This window comes from Dendrobates tinctorius, unplaced genomic scaffold (genome assembly GCF_039654945.1).
Source record: "Dendrobates tinctorius isolate UK_male_01 unplaced genomic scaffold, ASM3965494v1 ptg000404l, whole genome shotgun sequence".
Classification (NCBI taxonomy): domain Eukaryota; kingdom Metazoa; phylum Chordata; class Amphibia; order Anura; family Dendrobatidae; genus Dendrobates; species Dendrobates tinctorius.
In genome coordinates this window covers 2,486,014-2,510,107 of record NW_027362069.1, presented here as the reverse complement: position 1 = coordinate 2,510,107, position 24,094 = coordinate 2,486,014, and the positions used below count along the sequence as shown (strand labels likewise).

Here is a 24,094-nt window from a genome sequence, read left to right as displayed (position 1 = left end):
CATTTTCCAGTGTCCTGAACTACCACAGTAGAAGCAGAGTCTCTCTTTCCATAGTCGTTTCCTCTCCTTTTCCTTGACGGTGGTGGCCCCCACCTCCATGGGCTCGGAATGTAGTGTAACGTTGAGATTACTTGGAAGTAATGGAACTTCCAGCTGCATAACACACGTCTCCCATAGTCTTCGATCTATCCGGATGACCTGAGACATAGCCTCCTCCAAGGAACTAGGTGGTGGATGGAGAGCCAGAGCATCCTTCAGATGATCAGACAGTCCCCTCCGGAACTGGCACCTGAGAGCAGAGTCGTTCCTCGGGGAACTATCGTCTAAACTCCGAGCAATACCACTCGGCTGAGCGCTTTCCCTGAACAAGACCCATGATAGTGTCCTCTGCCAACCTGACATGGTCCAGTTCGTCATAGATAAGTCCTAAGGACTCAAAAAACCTATCCACCGACATCCGATCAGGGGCAGTAGGGGGCAGCAAGAAAGCCCCGGACTGAGGATCCTCCCTGAGCAAGGATATAATTATCCCCACCCGCTGACTCTCATCCCCACAGGATCGAGGTCAAATAATAATTTGTAACTCTCACTGAACGTACGAAACTTATCCTTCTCACCAGAAAAGGTGTCAGGTAGCTTGACTGAGGGTTCGGGAGAGTGCAAGGCGACATCTACAGAATCTCCAGTCCTACCAACAACATGGGGGGGCACCCAGCACAGTCTTTTAGTCTCCATCAACTCTTTCTGCAATTGAGTATGGGACGTGGCCAGGGCCCGGTGTTCTACCAACAATTCCCGCAACATCTGCATCAAACTGGACACCTGATCCGCCAAGTTACGAAGCAGATCCATAACCATGAGAAAATAATGATAAACACCTTTAAATATACTGGTCAGTTATAATGTAATGCTGCTGTAGCGCAGTAGTGCTTAACCTCCACCAGGGGGTGCTGATGAGAGAAGAAAGGTTGCACTCACAGCATAGCACCACAGTGCAGCAGCACAGGTGCCACTACGTGGCAAGAGATTGGTCAGACGAGCCGGGTCAATAATGGACAGGGAACACAGTACAAGGAAAGAGCAATACAAGTGGTCAGCTACAAGCCAGAGAAGTCAGAGCCAGTCGGGAGCAGAGATGCCAGAGACGTGAGACAGTAACAGGTCAGAGGACAAGACGGGTCAAATACCAAGAGGTCACAGCACTGGGAGCAGACACTAAGATGAGCGGGGAAGGCATGGGAGCTCAGGAAACGGGCAGAGGACAAATCAGGGTGTAACGGAGTCAGCCGGTCAAGCCAGGGGCAGGAACTATATGTCACGCTCGCGCCTTGGCGCGAGCCGGGGGGTTGTGGCCCCACTGTGCCACAGACGAGACTACCCTGGAAGAGGTGTGACTGCGACAGCTACCTTGGTCTTCACTGGAGCCTCTGATGGTGAGGTCAGGCTTGTGCGGCAGATAGCTGTCGGGTGCCACTCCAGGGTGGTGTCTGGCTGTGGCTGCTGATCCCACTTGGAGACAAGTCACTTGGACAGGTGTGACTGACAGGCAGGCTGAGACACAGGGCAAGAAGGTATGACAGACACAAGACAGGCGGGCACGGCTTGAGACACAGGACAGGCGGGCACGGCTTGAGACACAGGACAGGCGGGCACGGCTTGAGACACAGGACAGGCGGGCACGGCTTGAGACACAGGACAGGCGGGCACGGCTTGAGACACAGGACAGGCGGGCACGGCTTGAGACACAGGACAGGCGGGCACGGCTTGAGACACAGGACAGGCGGGCACGGCTTGAGACACAGGACAGGCGGGCACGGCTTGAGACACAGGACAGGCGGGCACAGCTTGAGACACAGGACAGGCGGGCACGGCTTGAGACACAGGACAGGCGGGCACGGCTTGAGACACAGGACAGGCGGGCACGGCTTGAGACACAGGACAGGCGGGCACGGCTTGAGACACAGGACAGGCGGGCACGGCTTGAGACACAGGACAGGCGGGCACCTGTTCACACAGCAGGTGCAGGTATGGATGCAGGCAGGCAGGCGTGGAATATGAAGGAACAGGTTTGGACCTGTTCACACAGGAGGTGCAGGTGAAGGCAGGAGTGGAGAGAGAAGCTGCAGAAAGAGGTTCTGCAGCGGCAGCAGGAGTGGAGCAAAGCTGAATCACAAGGTCTGTGGAGAGAAGCTGCATCAAGAGGTTCCGCAGCGGCAGCAGGAATGGAGCAAAGCAGAAACACAAGGTCTGTGGAGAGAAGCTGCAGCAAGAGGTTCTGCAGCGGCAGCAGGACTGGAGCAAAGCAGAACCACAAGGTCTGTGGAGAGAAGCTGCAGCAAGGGGTTCTGCAGCGGCAGCAGGAATGGAGCAAAGCAGAACCACAAGGTCTGTGGAGAGAAGCTGCAGCAAGAGGTTCTGCAGCGGCAGCAGGAGCCGCGCAGGCAGAGCGGCTAAGGAGCCGCGCAGGCAGAGACAGACCCGGACCAAAGGTTATGGAGATGAATGAGGGAGACCAAAAGTTCAAAAACAAACTCCATTACTTAACAAGAACTTGATGAGAAGTATATACATCACATTACGGTTGTAACACTTTATGAATGCTTCTTCTGCATTATGCATATTCAGGAACTTTCCGGTTTCCTGTGGTGGTACATCATTTTTGTTATAAGTCACAATAGTCCAGCAAACCTGAGCTAAGGACCACACCCTACTCTTTGTATTCCAGGCCTGGAGCGTAGCGGAGACAAATTCCCAATTCCCATTTTTGCTTTCCTTCAGAGCTAATGACCTCTTCCTGCTCTTGGTCTCCGCTATGCCCCCTGCATGGAATCCAGATTCCCACTGCCATTATATCTTTGCTTTACATCAGAACGTACTATCTGATGTCTCCCTCCTGACACACAACACCATATCAATTCAGGAGGACTGCAATCAGATAGACCATAGGTCACTAATCACAAGGAATTAGTTCTCCTGTGTGCCCATGTAGCTCAGTATGAGGGCTCCCACACAGTATGGTGGCCTCCACAAACCCCACACAGTATCACGGCCCTCACAGCACCTCACACAGTATTATGGCCACCACAACCTGCTACAGAAAATAAGGACCCCCAGTCAGTATGGAGGAACTTACAGTCCACCACAACCCCTTACTCAGTATAATGTCCCGTACCAGCCACACATTCAGTATGAGAGTCCCAACAGCTCTTCTCTTAATATTAAGCCTCCACAATTCCTGATTTAAAAACACACACTACTCACCCAACCCCGTTCCCGAGGTGAACTGCTCCAGTCTGTGCGGTGTGAGCACTGAGGCTCCATACTACAGGTGTGATGTAGTGACGCCATTGTGCCTGCAGTGCACGGAGTCTCAGACTCACAGGTGAAGGCTGAATGGTGGAGCAGGAGCTTTGGACTCCCTGATTCACTATTGTATTCAATGGTATCACCGTCATGGGAATGTGGATATCGCTGAAATTGTGATGATGGGAAGGAGAGGGTGACCAATACCACACCCCACGAGCCCTCTCAATGTATGGGCATCATAGCAACCGAGTGGGCTAACTTTATGGGTGATACACTCCTGCCTATCCAACTATTGTATGGTAAATATCTAATAGATCCTGGGTTCATTAGTATCTGCACCAAGAATGAGGCGAAGTGAGTATATGATAATTAGCTGTGAGGTTGTCAGTGGGGTAGATGGTACCATCTTGTGCATGTAGGGGGAAGTACTGTTGGAACATTAGAAAGTGGGGGAGAAGGCAGTACTGTGGGAACAATATACTGTGTGTGAGGGGGATGCCAGTCCTGTGGAAACATTATCCTGTGTATGGCAAGCTGCTAATGTGGGAACATTTTAATTTTACTATGTAGGGGGATGGTGATAATGTGAGAAGATTATACTGTGTGTGGTGGGATGGTGATACTGTGAGAAGATTATACTATGTGTGGTGGGATGGTGATACTGTGAGAAGATTATACTATGTGTGGTGGGATGGTGATACTGTGAGAAGATTATACTGTGTGTGGTGGGATGGTGATACTGTGGGAAGATTATACTGTGTGTGTGGGATGGTGACACTGTGAGAAGATTATACTGTGTGTGGTGGGATGGTGATACTGTGAGAAGATTATACTGTGTGTGGTGGGATGGTGATACTGTGAGAAGATTATACTGTGTGTGGGGGGATGGTGATACTGTGAGATTATACTGTGTGTGGTGGGATGGTGATACTGTGAGAAGATTATACTGTGTGAGGGGGGAAGGTGATACTGTGAGAAGATTATACTGTGTGTGGGGGGATGGTGATAATGTGGGAAGATTATACTGTGTGTGGTGGGATGGTGATACTGTGAGATTATACTGTGTGTGGGGGATGGTGATACTGTGAGAAGATTATACTGTGTGTGGTGGGATGGTGATACTGTGAGAAGATTATACTGTGTGTGGTGGGATGGTGATACTGTGAGATTATACTGTGTGTGGGGGATGGTGATACTGTGAGAAGATTATACTGTGTGTGGTGGGATGGCGGTACTGTGAGAAGATTATACTGTGTGTGATGGGATGGCGATACTGTGAGAAGATTATACTGTGTGTGGTGGGATGGTGATACTGTGAGAAGATTATACTGTGTGTGGTGGGATGGTGATACTGTGAGAAGATTATAATGTGTGTGGAGGGATGGTGATACTGTGAGAAGATTATACTGTGTGTGGTGGGATGGTGATACTGTGAGAAGATTATACTGTGTGTGGTGGGATGGTGATACTGTGAGAAGATTATACTGTGTGTGGTGGGATGGTGATACTGTGAGAAGATTATACTGTGTGTGGTGGGATGGCGGTACTGTGAGAAGATTATACTGTGTGTGGTGGGATGGCGATACTGTGAGAAGATTATACTGTGTGTGGTGGGATGGCGATACTGTGAGAAGATTATACTGTGTGTGGTGGGATGGTGATACTGTGAGAAGATTATACTGTGTGTGGTGGGATGGTGATACTGTGAGAAGATTATACTGTGTGTGGAGGGATGGTGATACTGTGAGAAGATTATACTGTGTGTGGGGGGATGGTGATACTGTGAGAAGATTATACTGTGTGTGGTGGGATGGTGATACTGTGAGAAGATTATACTGTGTGTGGAGGGATGGTGATACTGTGAGATTATACTGTGTGTGGTGGGATGGCGATACTGTGAGAAGATTATACTGTGTGTGGTGGGATGGCGATACTGTGAGAAGATTATACTGTGTGTGGTGGGATGGCGATACTGTGAGAAGATTATACTGTGTGTGGTGGCATGGCGATACTGTGAGAAGATTATACTGTGTGTGGTGGGATGGCGATACTGTGAGAAGATTATACTGTGTGTGGTGGGATGGCGATACTGTGAGAAGATTATACTGTGTGTGGTGGGATGGCGATACTGTGAGAAGATTATACTGTGTGTGGTGGCATGGCGATACTGTGAGAAGATTATACTGTGTGTGGTGGGATGGCGATACTGTGAGAAGATTATACTGTGTGTGGTGGGATGGTGATACTGTGAGAAGATTATACTGTGTGTGGTGGGATGGTGATACTGTGAGAAGATTATACTGTGTGTGGGGGGATGGTGATACTGTGAGAAGATTATACTGTGTGTGGTGGGATGGTGATACTGTGAGAAGATTATACTGTGTGTGGAGGGATGGTGATACTGTGAGATTACACTGTGTGTGGTGGGATGGTGATACTGTGAGAAGATTATACTGTGTGTGGGGATGGGATACTGTGAGAAGATTATACTGTGTGTGGTGGGATGGTGATACTGTGAGAAGATTATACTGTGTGTGGTGGGATGGTGATACTGTGAGAAGATTATACTGTGTGTGGAGGGATGGTGATACTGTGAGAAGATTATACTGTGTGTGGTGGGATGGTGATACTGTGAGAAGATTATACTGTGTGGGGTGGGATGGTGATACTATGAGAAGATTATAATGTGTGTGGTGGGATGGTGATACTGTGAGAAGATTATTCTGTGTGTGGGGGGATGGTGATACTGTGAGAAGATTATACTGTGTGTGGTGGGATGGTGATACTGTGAGAAGATTATACTGTGTGGGGTGGGATGGTGATACTATGAGATTATACTGTGTGTGGTGGGATGGTGATACTGTGAGAAGATTATACTGTGTGTGGTGGGATGGTGATACTATGAGAAGATTATACTGTGTGTGAGGGATGGTGATACTGTGAGATTATACTGTGTGTGGTGGGATGGTGATACTGTGAGAAGATTATACTGTGTGTGGTGGGATGGTGATACTGTGAGAAGATTATACTGTGTGGTGGGATGGTGATACTGTGAGAAGAATATACTGTGTGTGGTGGGATGGTGATACTGTGAGAAGATTATACTGTGTGTGGTGGGATGGTGATACTGTGAGAAGATTATACTGTGTGTGGTGGGATGGTGATACTATGAGATTATACTGTGTGTGGTGGGACGGTGATACTGTGAGATTATTATACTGTGTGGTGGGATGGTGATACTGTGAGAAGATTATACTGTGTGTGGTGGGATGACGGTACTGTGAGAAGATTATACTGTGTGTGGTGGGATGGCGATACTGTGATAAGATTATACTGTGTGTGGGGGGATGGTGATACTGTGAGAAGATTATACTGTGTGTGGTGGGATGACGGTACTGTGAGAAGATTATACTGTGTGTGGTGGGATGACGGTACTGTGAGAAGATTATACTGTGTGTGGTGGGATGGCGATACTGTGAGAAGATTATACTGTGTGTGGTGGGATGGTGATACTGTGAGAAGATTATACTGTGTGTGGTGGGATGGTGATACTGTGAGATTATACTGTGTGTGGGGGGATGGTGATACTGTGAGAAGATTATACTGTGTGTGGGGGGATGGTGATACTGTGAGAAGGTTATACTGTGTGTGGGGGGATGGTGATACTGTGAGAAGATTATACTGTGTGTGGAGGGATGGTGATACTGTGAGATTATACTGTGTGTGGTGGGATGGTGATACTGTGAGAAGATTATACTGTGTGTGGTGGGATGGTGATACTGTGAGAAGATTATACTGTGTGTGGTGGGATGGTGATACTGTGAGAAGATTATACTGTGTGTGGTGGGATGGTGATACTGTGAGAAGATTATACTGTGTGTGGAGGGATGGTGCTACTGTGAGATTATACTGTGTGTGGTGGGATGGTGATACTGTGAGAAGATTATACTGTGTGTGGTGGGATGGTGATACTATGAGAAGATTATACTGTGTGTGGGGGATGGTGATACTGTGAGATTATACTGTGTGTGGTGGGATGGTGATACTGTGAGAAGATTATACTGTGTGTGGTGGGATGGTGATACTGTGAGAAGATTATACTGTGTGGTGGGATGGTGATACTGTGAGAAGATTATACTGTGTGTGGTGGGATGGTGATACTGTGAGAAGATTATACTGTGTGTGGTGGGATGGTGATACTGTGAGAAGATTATACTGTGTGTGGTGGGATGGTGATACTATGAGAAGATTATACTGTGTGTGGTGGGACGGTGATACTGTGAGATTATTATACTGTGTGGTGGGATGGTGATACTGTGAGAAGATTATACTGTGTGTGGGGGATGGTGATACTATGAGAAGATTATACTGTGTGTGGTGGGATGGTGATACTGTGAGAAGATTATAAAGTGTGGGGTGGAATGGTGATACTGTGAGAAAATTATAATGTGTGTGGTGGGATGGTGGTACTGTGAGAAGATTATACTGTGTGTGGTGGGATGGTGATACTGTGATAAGATTATACTGTGTGTGGGGGATGGTGATACTGTGAGAAGATTATACTGTGTGTGGTGGGATGACGGTACTGTGAGAAGATTATACTGTGTGTGGTGGGATGGCGATACTGTGAGAAGATTATACTGTGTGTGGTGGGATGGTGATACTGTGAGAAGATTATACTGTGTGGTGGGATGGTGATACTGTGAGAAGATTATACTGTGTGTGGGGGGATGGTGATACTGTGAGAAGATTATACTGTGTGTGGGGGGATGGTGATACTGTGAGAAGATTATACTGTGTGTGGAAGGATGGTGATACTGTGAGATTATACTGTGTGTGGTGGGATGGTGATACTGTGAGAAGATTATACTGTGTGTGGTGGGATGGTGATACTGTGAGAAGATTATACTGTGTGTGGTGGGATGGTGATACTGTGAGAAGATTATACTGTGTGTGGTGGGATGGTGATACTGTGAGAAGATTATACTGTGTGTGGAGGGATGGTGGTACTGTGAGAAGATTATACTGTGTGTGGTGGGATGGTGATACTGTGAGAAGATTATACTGTGTGGTGAGATGGTGATACTGTGAGATTATACTGTGTGTGGAGGGATGGTGATACTGTAAGATTATACTGTGTGTGGAGGGATGGTGATACTGTGAGATTATACTGTGTGTGGTGGGATGGTGATACTGTGAGAAGATTATACTGTGTGTGGTGGGATGGTGATACTGTGAGAAGATTATACTGTGTGTGGGGGATGGTGATACTGAGAGATTATACTGTGTGTGGTGGGATGGCGGTACTGTGAGAAGATTATACTGTGTGTGGTGGGATGGTGATACTGTGAGAAGATTATACTGTGTGTGGTGGGATGGTGATACTGTGAGATTATACTGTGAGTGGTGGGATGGTGATACTGTGAGAAGATTATACTGTGTGTGGGGGAAAGGTGATACTGTGAGAAGATTATACTGTATGTGGGGGGATGGTGATACTGTGGGAAGATTATACTGTGTGTGGTGGGATGGTGATACTGTGAGAAGATTATACTGTGTGTGGTGGGATGGTGATACTGTGAGAAGATTATACTGTGTGTGGTGGGATGGTGATACTGTGAGAAGATTATACTGTGTGTGGTGGGATGGTGATACTGTGAGAAGATTATACTGTGTGTGGAGGGATGGTGATACTGTGAGAAGATTATACTGTGTGTGGAGGGATGGTGGTACTGTGAGAAGATTATACTGTGTGTGGTGGGATGGTGATACTGTGAGAAGATTATACTGTGTGGTGAGATGGTGATACTGTGAGAAGATTATACTGTGTGTGGGGGAAAGGTGATACTGTGAGAAGATTATACTGTATGTGGGGGGATGGTGATACTGTGGGAAGATTATACTGTGTGTGGTGGGATGGTGATACTGTGAGAAGATTATACTGTGTGTGGTGGATGGTGATACTGTGAGAAGATTATACTGTGTGTGGTGGGATGGTGATACTGTGAGAAGATTATACTGTGAGTGGTGGGATGGTGATACTGTGAGAAGATTATACTGTGTGTGGGGGAAAGGTGATACTGTGAGAAGATTATACTGTATGTGGGGGGATGGTGATACTGTGGGAAGATTATACTGTGTGTGGTGGGATGGTGATACTGTGAGAAGATTATACTGTGTGTGGTGGATGGTGATACTGTGAGAAGATTATACTGTGTGTGGTGGGATGGTGATACTGTGAGAAGATTATACTGTGTGTGGTGGGATGGTGATACTGTGAGAAGATTATACTGTGTGTGGTGGGATGGTGATACTGTGAGAAGATTATACAGTGTGTGGTGGGATGGTGATACTGTGAGATTATACTGTGTGTGGTGGGATGGTGATACTGTGAGAAGATTATACTGTGTGTGGTGGGATGGTGATACTGTGAGAAGATTATACTGTGTGTGGAGGGATGGTGGTACTGTGAGAAGATTATACTGTGTGTGGTGGGATGGTGATACTGTGAGATTATACTGTGTGGTGAGATGGTGATACTGTGAGAAGATTATATTGTGTGTGGTGGGATGGTGGTACTGTGAGAGGATTATACTGTGTGTGGGGGGATGGTGATACTGTGAGAAGATTATACTGTGTGTGGTGGGATGGTGATACTGTGAGAAGATTATACTGTGTGTGGTGGGATGGTGATACTGTGAGAAGATTATACTGTGTGTGGTGGGATGGTGATACTGTGAGAAGATTATACTGTGTGGTGGGATGGTGATACTGTGAGAAGATTATACTGTGTGTGGTGGGATGGTGATACTGTGAGATTATACTGTGTGTGGTGGGATGGTGATACTGTGAGATTATACTGTGAGAAGATTATACTGTGTGTGGGGGGATGGTGATAATGTGGGAAGATTATACTGTGTGTGGTGGGATGGTGATACTGTGAGAAGATTATACTGTGTGTGGAGGGATGGTGATACTGTGAGTTTATACTGTGTGTGGTGGGATGGTGATACTGTGAGAAGATTATACTGTGTGTGGTGGGATGGTGATACTGTGAGAAGATTATACTGTGTGTGGGGGATGGCGATACTGTGAGAAGATTATACTGTGTGTGGTGGGATGGCGGTACTGTGAGAAGATTATACTGTGTGTGGTGGGATGGCGATACTGTGAGAAGATTATACTGTGTGTGGTGGGATGGTGATACTGTGAGAAGATTATACTGTGTGTGGTGGGATGGTGATACTGTGAGAAGATTATACTGTGTGTGGTGGGATGGTGATACTGTGAGAAGATTATACTGTGTGTGGTGGGATGGTGATACTGTGAGAAGATTATACTGTGTGTGGGGGGATGATGATACTGTGAGAAGATTATACTGTGTGTGTGGGGATGGTGATACTGTGAGATTATACTGTGTGTGGTGGGATGGAGATACTGTGAGAAGATTATACTGTGTGTGGAGGGATGGTGATACTGTGAGATTACACTGTGTGTGGTGGGATGGTGATACTGTGAGAAGATTATACTGTGTGTGGGGATGGTGATACTGTGAGATTATACTGTGTGTGGTGGGATGGTGATACTGTGAGAAGATTATACTGTGTGTGGTGGGATGGTGATACTGTGAGAAGATTATACTGTGTGGAGGGATGGTGATACTGTGAGAAGATTATACTGTGTGTGGTGGGATGGTGATACTGTGAGAAGATTATCCTGTGTGGGGTGGGATGGTGATACTATGAGAAGATTATACTGTGTGTGGTGGGATGGTGATACTGTGAGAAGATTATTCTGTGTGTGGGGGGATGGTGATACTGTGAGAAGATTATACTGTGTGTGGTGGGATGGTGATACTGTGAGAAGATTATACTGTGTGGGGTGGGATGGTGATACTATGAGAAGATTATACTGTGTGTGGTGGGATGGTGATACTGTGAGAAGATTATACTGTGTGTGGTGGGATGGTGATACTATGAGAAGATTATACTGTGTGTGGGGGATGGTGATACTGTGAGATTATACTGTGTGTGGTGGGATGGTGATACTGTGAGAAGATTATACTGTGTGTGGTGAGATGGTGATACTGTGAGAAGATTATACTGTGTGGTGGGATGGTGATACTGTGAGATTATACTGTGTGTGGTGGGATGGTGATACTGTGAGAAGATTATACTGTGTGTGGTGGGATGGTGATACTGTGAGATTATACTGTGTGTGGTGGGATGGTGATACTATGAGAAGATTATACTGTGTGTGGTGGGATGGTGATACTGTGAGAATATTATACTGTGTGGTGGGATGGTGATACTGTGAGAAGATTATACTGTGTGTGGGGGGATGGTGATACTGTGAGAAGATTATACTGTGTGTGGGGGATGGTGATACTATGAGAAGATTATACTGTGTGTGGTGGGATGGTGATACTGTGAGAAGATTATACAGTGTGTGGTGGGATGGTGATACTGTGAGAATATTATAATGTGTGTGGTGGGATGGTGGTACTGTGAGAAGATTATACTGTGTGTGGTGGGATGGTGATACTGTGATAAGATTATACTGTGTGTGGTGGGATGGTGATACTGTGAGATTATACTGTGTGTGGTGGGATGGTGATACTGTGAGAAGATTATACTGTGTGTGGGGGGATGGTGATACTGTGAGAAGATTATACTGTGCGTGGGGGGATGGTGATACTGTGAGAAGATTATACTGTGTGTGGAGGGATGGTGATACTGTGAGATTATACTGTGTGTGGTGGGATGGTGATACTGTGAGAAGATTATACTGTGTGTGGTGGGATGGTGATACTGTGAGAAGATTATACTGTGTGTGGGGGATGGTGATACTGTGAGAAGATTATACTGTGTGTGGTGGGATGGTGATACAGTGAGATTATACTGTGTGTGGAGGGATGGTGATACTGTGAGATTATACTGTGTGTGGTGGGATGGTGATACTGTGAGAAGATTATACTGTGTGTGGTGGGATGGTGATACTGTGAGAAGATTATACTGTGTGTGGGGGATGGTGATACTGTGAGAAGATTATACTGTGTGTGGTGGGAAGGCGGTACTGTGAGAAGATTATACTGTGTGTGGTGGGATGGCGATACTGTGAGAAGATTATACTGTGTGTGGTGGGATGGTTATACTGTGTGTGGTGGGATGCTGATACTGTGAGATTATACTGTGTGTGGTGGGATGGTGATACTGTGAGAAGATTATACTGTGTGTGGTGGGATGGTGATACTGTGAGAAGATTATACTGTGTGTGGTGGGATGGCGATACTGTGAGATTATACTGTGTGTGGTGGGATGGCGATACTGTGAGAAGATTATACTGTGTGTGGTGGGATGGCGATACTGTGAGAAGATTATACTGTGTGTGGTGGGATGGTGATACTGTGAGAAGATTATACTGTGTGTGGTGGGATGGTGATACTGTGAGAAGATTATACTGTGTGTGGAGGGATGGTGATACTGTGAGATTACACTGTGTGTGGTGGGATGGTGATACTGTGAGAAGATTATACTGTGTGTGGTGGGATGGTGATACTGTGAGAAGATTATACTGTGTGTGGTGGGATGGTGATACTGTGAGATTATACTGTGTGTGGAGGGATGGTGATACTGTGAGATTATACTGTGTGTGGTGGGATGGTGATACTGTGAGAAGATTATACTGTGTGTGGTGGGATCGTGATACTGTGAGATTATTCTGTGTGTGGTGGGATGGTGATACTGTGAGAAGATTATACTGTGTGGTGGGATGGTGATACTGTGAGAAGATTATACTGTGTGTGGTGGGATGGTGATACTATGAGAAGATTATACTATGTGTGGTGGGATGGTGATACTATGAGAAAATTATACTGTGTGTGGGGGATGGTGATACTGTGAGATTATACTGTGTGTGGTGGGATGGTGATACTGTGAGAAGATTATACTGTGTGTGGTGGGATGGTGATACTGTGAGAAGATTATACTGTGTGGTGGGATGGTGATACTGTGAGATTATACTGTGTGTGGTGGGATGGTGATACTGTGAGAAGATTATACTGTGTGTGGTGGGATGGTGATACTGTGAGAAGATTATACTGTGTGTGGTGGGATGGTGATACTATGAGAAGATTATACTGTGTGTGGTGGGATGGTGATACTGTGAGAATATTATACTGTGTGGTGGGATGGTGATACTGTGAGAATATTATAATGTGTGTGGTGGGATGGTGATACTGTGAGAAGATTATACTGTGTGTGGTGGGATGGTGATACTGTGAGAAGATTATACTGTGTGGTGGGATGGTGGTACTGTGAGAAGATTATACTGTGTGTGGTGGGATGGTGATACTGTGAGAAGATTATACTGTGTGTGGGGGCATGGTGATACTGTGAGAAGATTATACTGTGTGTGGGGGGATGGTGGTACTGTGAGAAGATTATACTGTGTGTGGTGGGATGGTAATACTGTGAGAAGATTATACTGTGTGTGGTGGGATGGTGATACTGTGAGATTATACTGTGTGGTGGGATGGTGATACTGTGAGAAGATTATACTGTGTGTGGTGGGATGGTGATACTGCGAGAACATTATACTGTGTGGTGGGATGGTGATACTGTGAGAACATTATACTGTGTGTGGTGGGATGGTGATACTGTGAGAAGATTATACTGTGTGGTGGGATGGTGATACTGTGAGAAGATTATACTGTGTGTGGTGGGATGGTGATACTGTGAGAAGATTATACTGTGTGTGGTGGGATGGTGATACTGTGAGAACATTATACTGTGTGTGGTGGGATGGTGATACTGTGAGATTATACTGTGTGTGGTGGGATGGTGATACTGTGAGCAGAATATACTGTGTGTTGTGGGATGGTGGTACTGTGAGAAGATTATACTGTGTGTGGTGGGATGGTGATACTGTGAGAAGATTATACTGTGTGTGGGGGGATGGTGATACTGTGAGAACATTATACTGTGTGTGGGGGGATGGTGATACTGTGAGAAGATTATACTGTGTGGTGGGATGGTGATACTGTGAGAAGATTATACTGTGTGTGGTGGGATGGTGGTACTGTGAGAAGATTATACTGTGTGTGGTGGGATGGTGATACTGTGAGAAGATTATACTGTGTGTGGTGGGATGGTGATACTGTGAGAAGATTATACTGTGTGTGGTGGGATGGTGATACTGTGAGAAGATTATACTGTGTGTGGTGGGATGGTGATACTGTGAGAAGATTATACTGTGTGTGGGGGGATGGTGATACTGTGAGAAGATTATACTGTGTGTGGGGGGATGGTGATACTGTGAGAAGATTATACTGTGTGTGGGGGGATGGTGATACTGTGAGAAGATTATACTGTGTGAGCGGCACCATATATCACATAAGGGGTGTTAGAAATGGCGTCATAAGAACAAATCCTCAGGGCTGTGCGGCATTTGTACATAGACTGCCATCTGCCCTCCAGACGGGACTATGTGGAATCAATGGGAAGAGGGAGAGTTTCAGGAAGGAAGAGTCTAGATGGTGCACCAGGTCAGGTGACCTTGATGACCCAGTTTACTGTTATTATAAAGTCCATAGCCCCAAAGGAAAGGAGTGCGAGGAGGAATCTGAGGTATCGGCCATGGTAAAGTGCCCGAGGCAGCTGGGTGTGGGGCAGAACCCTGCCTGTGGGGCATAATGGGGGCATTACACTGTGTGGGGCCAAGAAAGGGGCCCTGTACTATGAGAACACTCTGTCTCCTCACTGCCTGTCTTCCATAGTGGGGTCGTATGTATCTATTACAGGAAATAGAAACGTGATGATTCTTATAAAGAGTCTCAGCGCAGAAGGGGTTAATGTCCCCCCCGCGCTCAGTAATGGGGGGTAATCATCACATACCTCCACCTGCAGAGCCGCACTCCACATATATGGCTGCTCTGTGCACAGGACCTGTGATGAGGTCACAGGAGGGGAGGAGTCAGGGGTCACATGATCTCCGGAGTGCAGACCTCCATGGAGCCTTCTCCTCAGTCAGTGACATTCCCGCCATTATTCGCCCCTCACTACTGGCACAATTACCCCGCGCCGCCTTTTCTACACAGTGTTATGTGTGGAATGTAACGTGTGATGTCTCTGGAGGGAAATAGACCCCACACATGAGGGAATTATCCCAGTTACCGGCCGTCTACTATATGGCGGCATATGATTGTGCTATCGACTCCACACCAGGAGCTAAAATGCCCAAATCTCGGTTATTTCCTCCCTTCCAGAGTCCGGCTGAGGCCGGGGTCACACTTGGGAGAATCTCGCACGAGTCTCGCTCCTCAATACCCGGCACTGCCGCCGGCCCTCGGACCGCAGCACATAGAAATCCATGGAGCTGAACGCTCCGGTCCCGAGTGCCGGCGGCAGTGCCGGGTATTGAGGAGCGAGCCTCGTGCGAGTTTCTCTTATGTCTGACCCCGGCCTATATGTGATTATATGCTAATGTCAGAATTTATATGTGGGAAGGACGACCCAACCCGGCGCCGTATTTGGCATTGATGCTGCCCGAGGCGCTGTGAGTGGTCGCTCCCCCTATTGGGAAGTCAGACAACAGTCTCCTGCAGCCGTCAGTGTCACACGGACAAATTCTCTCCGGAGTTTTCACACCTACAGGACACCATTATAGTCTATGAGGCCACATGGATGTGATTTCTCACTGTGCGCCTGGGCAAAACTTACAGAGATTTCTCTGTTTTTTTACAGCACAACATATGAAAAGTGCTAATACAAGTCTATGGGTCCAGAAAACCTATCACACGGGTAGTATTAGTATACAGCGTGTGCGCCATCCGTGTGCTGCCTGTGATTAACACTGCGAAGTATAACAGAGGCGCCATCATTTATTTATCCATCTGTGAAAACCACTGACGATAACTGATGGTAAAAACGGGCGCGCGGACCGCACACTGATGACACACGGACTGTGTCACACACATGGTGTGTGTGATAGAGGGGTGCAAGAGGGTGCAGGGTGTGTGTGATAGACGGGAGCAAGAGGGTGCAGGGGGTTTGATCCCCTCTATCACACACCCCCTGCACCCTCTCGCTCCCCTCTATCACACCCCCCCTGCACCCTCTTGCTCCCCTCTATCACACCCCCCCTGCGCCCTCTTGCTCTCCTCTATCACACCCCACCTGCACCCTCTTGCTCCCCTCTATCACACCCCACCTGCACCCTCTTGCTCCCCTCTATCACACCCTCTTGTTCCCCTCTATCACACACCCCCTGCACCCTCTTGCTCCCCTCTGTCACACACCCCCTGCAACCTCTTGCTCCCCTGTCACACACCCCCTGCACCCTCTTGCTCCCCTGTCACACACCCCCTGCACCCTCTTGCTCCCCTCTGTCACACACCCCCTGCACCCTCTTGCTCCCCTCTGTCACACACCCCCTGCACCCTCTTGCTCCCCTCTGTCACACACCCCCTGCACCCTCTTGCTCCCCTCTATCACACACCCCCTGCACCCTCTCGCTCCCCTCTATCACACCCCCCGCTCCTCTCTATCACACACCCCCTGCACCCTCTTGCTCCCCTGTCACACACCCCCTGCACCCTCTTGCTCCCCTCTATCACACACCCTGGCCTCATCTTCCCTGTTCCCGTCATTACCGCGGACCGTACACTGATGACACTGGCACCATCTTACACGTACGTGGTTATACACAGCTGAGTGACAGATGCTGATAAGAGCCGTTCCCAATACAGAGTAGTTACTGTCCCCATACACATTAGACTACGGTCAGCCACACCGGCAGATCTCAGCGCGCTCGGCGACACTCTGACCCTAGACCCCTAGATTAGCACACCGTGTGTTACTGAGAGAAGCCACTGACTGTTCTCCACGTTGTTACATTGTTTCTCTCCAGTTTTGTGTCACTGAAGAGGCGTCACTTCACCCAATACAAAACCCTCGGAAGGTCACGGGTTATTCAAGGTCATCACTGAGAAACAAATGCCATCAATTCACTATTACTGAGAGAAGCAGGATACATGGGACCGGCCTGTGACCCCCGGTAGGAAATCACATGTGTAAGGGCACGGGGTCGCTCTCTGGTATCAGGGAACCGTCACAGCGTGAATACAGACTCTTGTTCTAAGTCTGAGCGCCCCTTTATGGTATTGGCGGGATGTTTGGGCTCGCTGTACAATCTGGAGCCAGACGCCTCCTTGGTCATCACCTGCCTCAGCTAGGTGTATCCAGCCAAAAATGATGGAGGACCGAGCAGAGGCCGACTCTGCCCCATTATAGTCACTGACCCCATCAGCCACATCACTGACCGCTGCTCTGTGGGGTCAGATCTAAGCCCGACAGCCCCCGAATGCACAGAACAGCCTGTCACTCACACACTGCACGAGCAACATGTCCGACCACTGAGCGACAGACAGGATAAGATTGTGTACTGAGGCCACGACTTTACCACCGATGACCGATCCGTATCCTTAGGATGGGTGATCAATGTCTGATCAGTGCAACACCGCCACTCCCATCACTCACCTGTCACTGGAGGCTGGAACGGCACATACCCTACACCCCTCCATCTCCCGCACCCTGCGCCCCTCTGTCTCATACACCCTCTCGCTCCCCTCTATCACACACCCCCTGCACCCTCTTGCTCCCCTCTATCACACACCCCCTGCACCCTCTTGCTCCCCTCTATCACACACCCCCTGCACGCTCTTGCTCCCCTCTATCACACACTCCCTGCATCCTCTTGCTCCCCTCTGTCACACACTACCTGCGCCCTCTTGCTCCCCTCTATCACACACACTACCTGCACCCTCCCGCTCCCCTCTATCACACACCCCCTGCACCCTCTCGCTCCCCTCTATCACACACCCCCTGCGCCTTCTTGCTCCCCTCTATCACACACTCCCTGCACCCTCTTGCTCCCCTCTATCACACACACTCCCTGCACAACTCTTGCTCCCCTCTATCACACACCCCCTGCACCCTCTATCACACACTCCCTGCATCCTCTTGCTCCCCTCTGTCACACACTCCCTGCGCCCTCTTGCTCCCCTCTATCACACACACTACCTGCACCCCTCTATCACACACCCCCTGCACCCTCTCGCTCCCCTCTATCACACACCCCCTGCACCCTCTCGCTCCCCTCTATCACACACCCCCTGCACCCTCTCGCTACCCTCTATCACAAACCCCCTGCACCCTCTCGCTACCCTCTATCACACACCCCCTGCACCCTCCTGCTCCCCTCTATCACACACACCCCCTGCGCCCTCCTGCTCCCCTCTATCACACACATCCCCTGCGCCCTCCTGCTCCCCTCTATCACACACATCCCCTGCGCCCTCCTGCTCCCCTCTATCACACACCCCCTGCGCCCTCTCGCTCCCCTCTATCACACACCCCCTGCGCCCTCTCGCTCCCCTCTATCACACACCCCCTGCGCCCTCTCGCTCCCCTCTATCACACACCCCCTGCGCCCTCTCGCTCCCCTCTATCACACACCCCCTGCGCCCTCTCGCTCCCCTCTATCACACACCCCCTGCGCCCTCTCGCTCCCCTCTATCACACACCCCCTGCGCCCTCTCGCTCCCCTCTATCACACACCCCCTGCGCCCTCTCGCTCCCCTCTATCACACACCCCCTGCGCCCTCTCGCTCCCCTCTATCACACACCCCCTGCGCCCTCTCGCTCCCCTCTATCACACACCCCCTGCGCCCTCTCGCTCCCCTCTATCACACACCCCCTGCGCCCTCTCGCTCCCCTCTATCACACACCCCCTGCGCCCTCTCGCTCCCCTCTATCACACACCCCCTGCGCCCTCTCGCTCCCCTCTATCACACACCCCCTGCGCCCTCTCGCTCCCCTCTATCACACACCCCCTGCGCCCTCTCGCTCCCCTCTATCACACACCCCCTGCGCCCTCTCGCTCCCCTCTATCACACACCCCCTGCGCCCTCTCGCTCCCCTCTATCACACACCCCCTGCGCCCTCTCGCTCCCCTCTATCACACACCCCCTGCGCCCTCTCGCTCCCCTCTATCACACACCCCCTGCGCCCTCTCGCTCCCCTCTATCACACACCCCCTGCGCCCTCTCGCTCCCCTCTATCACACACCCCCTGCGCCCTCTCGCTCCCCTCTATCACACACCCCCTGCGCCCTCTCGCTCCCCTCTATCACACACCCCCTGCGCCCTCTCGCTCCCCTCTATCACACACCCCCTGCGCCCTCTCGCTCCCCTCTATCACACACCCCCTGCGCCCTCTCGCTCCCCTCTATCACACACCCCCTGCGCCCTCTCGCTCCCCTCTATCACACACCCCCTGCGCCCTCTCGCTCCCCTCTATCACACACCCCCTGCGCCCTCTCGCTCCCCTCTATCACACACCCCCTGCGCCCTCTCGCTCCCCTCTATCACACACCCCCTGCGCCCTCTCGCTCCCCTCTATCACACACCCCCTGCGCCCTCTCGCTCCCCTCTATCACACACCCCCTGCGCCCTCTCGCTCCCCTCTATCACACACCCCCTGCGCCCTCTCGCTCCCCTCTATCACACACCCCCTGCGCCCTCTCGCTCCCCTCTATCACACACCCCCTGCGCCCTCTCGCTCCCCTCTATCACACACCCCCTGCGCCCTCTCGCTCCCCTCTATCACACACCCCCTGCGCCCTCTCGCTCCCCTCTATCACACACCCCCTGCGCCCTCTCGCTCCCCTCTATCACACACCCCCTGCGCCCTCTCGCTCCCCTCTATCACACACCCCCTGCGCCCTCTCGCTCCCCTCTATCACACACCCCCTGCGCCCTCTCGCTCCCCTCTATCACACACCCCCTGCGCCCTCTCGCTCCCCTCTATCACACACCCCCTGCGCCCTCTCGCTCCCCTCTATCACACACCCCCTGCGCCCTCTCGCTCCCCTCTATCACACACCCCCTGCGCCCTCTCGCTCCCCTCTATCACACACCCCCTGCGCCCTCTCGCTCCCCTCTATCACACACCCCCTGCGCCCTCTCGCTCCCCTCTATCACACACCCCCTGCGCCCTCTCGCTCCCCTCTATCACACACCCCCTGCGCCCTCTCGCTCCCCTCTATCACACACCCCCTGCGCCCTCTCGCTCCCCTCTATCACACACCCCCTGCGCCCTCTCGCTCCCCTCTATCACACACCCCCTGCGCCCTCTCGCTCCCCTCTATCACACACCCCCTGCGCCCTCTCGCTCCCCTCTATCACACACCCCCTGCGCCCTCTCGCTCCCCTCTATCACACACCCCCTGCGCCCTCTCGCTCCCCTCTATCACACACCCCCTGCGCCCTCTCGCTCCCCTCTATCACACACCCCCTGCGCCCTCTCGCTCCCCTCTATCACACACCCCCTGCGCCCTCTCGCTCCCCTCTATCACACACCCCCTGCGCCCTCTCGCTCCCCTCTATCACACACCCCCTGCGCCCTCTCGCTCCCCTCTATCACACACCCCCTGCGCCCTCTCGCTCCCCTCTATCACACACCCCCTGCGCCCTCTCGCTCCCCTCTATCACACACCCCCTGCGCCCTCTCGCTCCCCTCTATCACACACCCCCTGCGCCCTCTCGCTCCCCTCTATCACACACCCCCTGCGCCCTCTCGCTCCCCTCTATCACACACCCCCTGCGCCCTCTCGCTCCCCTCTATCACACACCCCCTGCGCCCTCTCGCTCCCCTCTATCACACACCCCCTGCGCCCTCTCGCTCCCCTCTATCACACACCCCCTGCGCCCTCTCGCTCCCCTCTATCACACACCCCCTGCGCCCTCTCGCTCCCCTCTATCACACACCCCCTGCGCCCTCTCGCTCCCCTCTATCACACACCCCCTGCGCCCTCTCGCTCCCCTCTATCACACACCCCCTGCGCCCTCTCGCTCCCCTCTATCACACACCCCCTGCGCCCTCTCGCTCCCCTCTATCACACACCCCCTGCGCCCTCTCGCTCCCCTCTATCACACACCCCCTGCGCCCTCTCGCTCCCCTCTATCACACACCCCCTGCGCCCTCTCGCTCCCCTCTATCACACACCCCCTGCGCCCTCTCGCTCCCCTCTATCACACACCCCCTGCGCCCTCTCGCTCCCCTCTATCACACACCCCCTGCGCCCTCTCGCTCCCCTCTATCACACACCCCCTGCGCCCTCTCGCTCCCCTCTATCACACACCCCCTGCGCCCTCTCGCTCCCCTCTATCACACACCCCCTGCGCCCTCTCGCTCCCCTCTATCACACACCCCCTGCGCCCTCTCGCTCCCCTCTATCACACACCCCCTGCGCCCTCTCGCTCCCCTCTATCACACACCCCCTGCGCCCTCTCGCTCCCCTCTATCACACACCCCCTGCGCCCTCTCGCTCCCCTCTATCACACACCCCCTGCGCCCTCTCGCTCCCCTCTATCACACACCCCCTGCGCCCTCTCGCTCCCCTCTATCACACACCCCCTGCGCCCTCTCGCTCCCCTCTATCACACACCCCCTGCGCCCTCTCGCTCCCCTCTATCACACACCCCCTGCGCCCTCTCGCTCCCCTCTATCACACACCCCCTGCGCCCTCTCGCTCCCCTCTATCACACACCCCCTGCGCCCTCTCGCTCCCCTCTATCACACACCCCCTGCGCCCTCTCGCTCCCCTCTATCACACACCCCCTGCGCCCTCTCGCTCCCCTCTATCACACACCCCCTGCGCCCTCTCGCTCCCCTCTATCACACACCCCCTGCGCCCTCTCGCTCCCCTCTATCACACACCCCCTGCGCCCTCTCGCTCCCCTCTATCACACACCCCCTGCTCCCCTCTATCACACACCCCCTGCTCCCCTCTATCACACACCCCCTGCTCCCCTCTATCACACACCCCCTGCACCCTCTCGCTCCCCTCTATCACACACCCCCTGCTCCCCTCTATCACACACCCCCTGCACCCTCTCGCTCCCCTCTATCACACACCCCCTGCTCCCCTCTATCACACACCCCCTGCACCCTCTCGCTCCCCTCTATCACACACCCCCTGCACCCTCCTGCTCCTCTCTATCACACCTCCTGTCCTCCCCATGTTCCCTGTTCCCGCCATTACCTCTCACAAGTTTCCCATATCTTTCAGCTTTCCACGATGCAAACTCTCTGGCTCCTCCCCCATTGCGCCACATGGTCGTGACGTCACCGCAGGTCCTGTACCATCCAGTCAGATGTCATGTCTTCCGGTTAGGCGGGGATGTGGCAGACCCTGAGGCCCCTGATCATGTGACCCCTGACTCCTCCCCTCCTGTGACCTCATCACAGGTCCTGTGTGCACAGAGCGGTCATATATGTGGCGGACACTCCTGGATCTTCTGCTTTCTGGGCCGGTTCCTCCTGTGAGTCCTATTAACCCTTTCGCCCCCTGTCTTCTCCTTTCTGACAGGACAATCTCTGAATTCGGACAGTGTGACAGGAATTTCAGCAATGTGGAAGGAGAAAATGACAATTTTCCTGTTTTCCTCACAGAAATGTGACTTTCCCCCAATGTATCATTGTCCTAAAGGTGACAGGAGCGCTGAGGCCGCACAGTGCGCCGTGTCTCCTGAGTGCCGATACCCCACAGGCTCGGGAGGGAAGGGGCGCCATTGTGGCTGGGATAGACGGCGGACGCCGTGTGACGTGTGAAGAGCGCTGACACCAGAACAGCAGAGACCCCACAAGTGGCCCCGTGTTACCCCCTCCACCTCTGGGGGGCTCCTCTAGGGGGCCGGGAGGATTATTAACCCTCAGGGGTCACAGAATTGTGTAACATTGAGCGGAGGAATGAAATGTTCCCACTAAAATGTCGCTCCGTCCCCAAGTCTGTAATTATCACACGGGAGAAGAGGAGAAAACAGAAACCACTTGTTCCACAATTTCCCCTGAGCGCCGATACCCCATAAGGGGCCGGACACAGGAGGGAAGGAGCGCCGTCTGACAGGGCAGAGTCTGCTCTTATGGTGTTAGGGGCCATGTCACATTATCAGAGCCCCCAATAAGAGGCGCCATGTTACACCCGCCACCTCTCAATTACTCATCTGTCTCCCAGAATTTTATACCATTGGGCGATGAGGAAAAAATAATTACATTTTACCACAAAAATAGTTTTCTCCCCAGAGTTTACCTTTATACAAGGGGAAATAGGTAAGAATGGCCCCAAAATGTGTCCGACAATTCCCGATGACTGTCCGGCGCTTCATGCCCACCCGGCGAGGCTTGGGAGGGAAGACGCTATTGGATTCCTGGAGAACACATTTTCTCAGGATACAGTAGGGAGAATAAGTCTTTGATGTTCTGCCGATTTTCCAAGTTTCCCCCTACAGAGAATGGAGAGGTCGGTAATTGTTATTGTAGGAAGACTTCACCTGTGAGAGACAGAATCTAACAATAAATAACAGAAGATCACATCCTATGATTTCTAAGGAATTAATGGGAATTTTATTGCATGAAATAAGTATTTGACACAATAGAAAAACAGGATTTTTGGCCCCCCCCCCCTACAGATCTTCTCCAGATATTTCAGTTTTCGGGGCTGTCGCTTGGTAACATTGAGTTTCTGCTCCTCCACAGATTTTCTGTTGGGTTCAGGTCTGGAGACCGGCTAGGCCACTCCAGGACCCTGACATTCTTCTTTAGTAGCCACTCCTTAGTTTCCCTGTCTCTGTGTTTTGGGTCATTGTTCTGCTCAAAGACCCAGCCTCGACCCATCTTCAATGCTGTTACTGAGAGAAGGAGGTTGTTAGCCAAAATCTCCCGGTACA

The 24,094-nt window shown here is 51.4% G+C and overlaps 1 protein-coding gene across 1 annotated transcript in view; it reads right to left on the bottom strand.

Moving 5' to 3' along the window:
- The window catches only part of LOC141076431 (uncharacterized), an 84,252-nt gene extending 61,664 nt beyond the window's left edge, over window positions 1-22,588 (bottom strand). Inside the window, exon 1 of the mRNA XM_073563882.1 lies at window positions 22,411-22,588. The gene's annotated coding sequence lies outside the window, so the exon portion shown is untranslated. The remainder of the gene's footprint in view (window positions 1-22,410) is intronic.
- Between the last annotated feature and the right edge of the window lie 1,506 nt (window positions 22,589-24,094).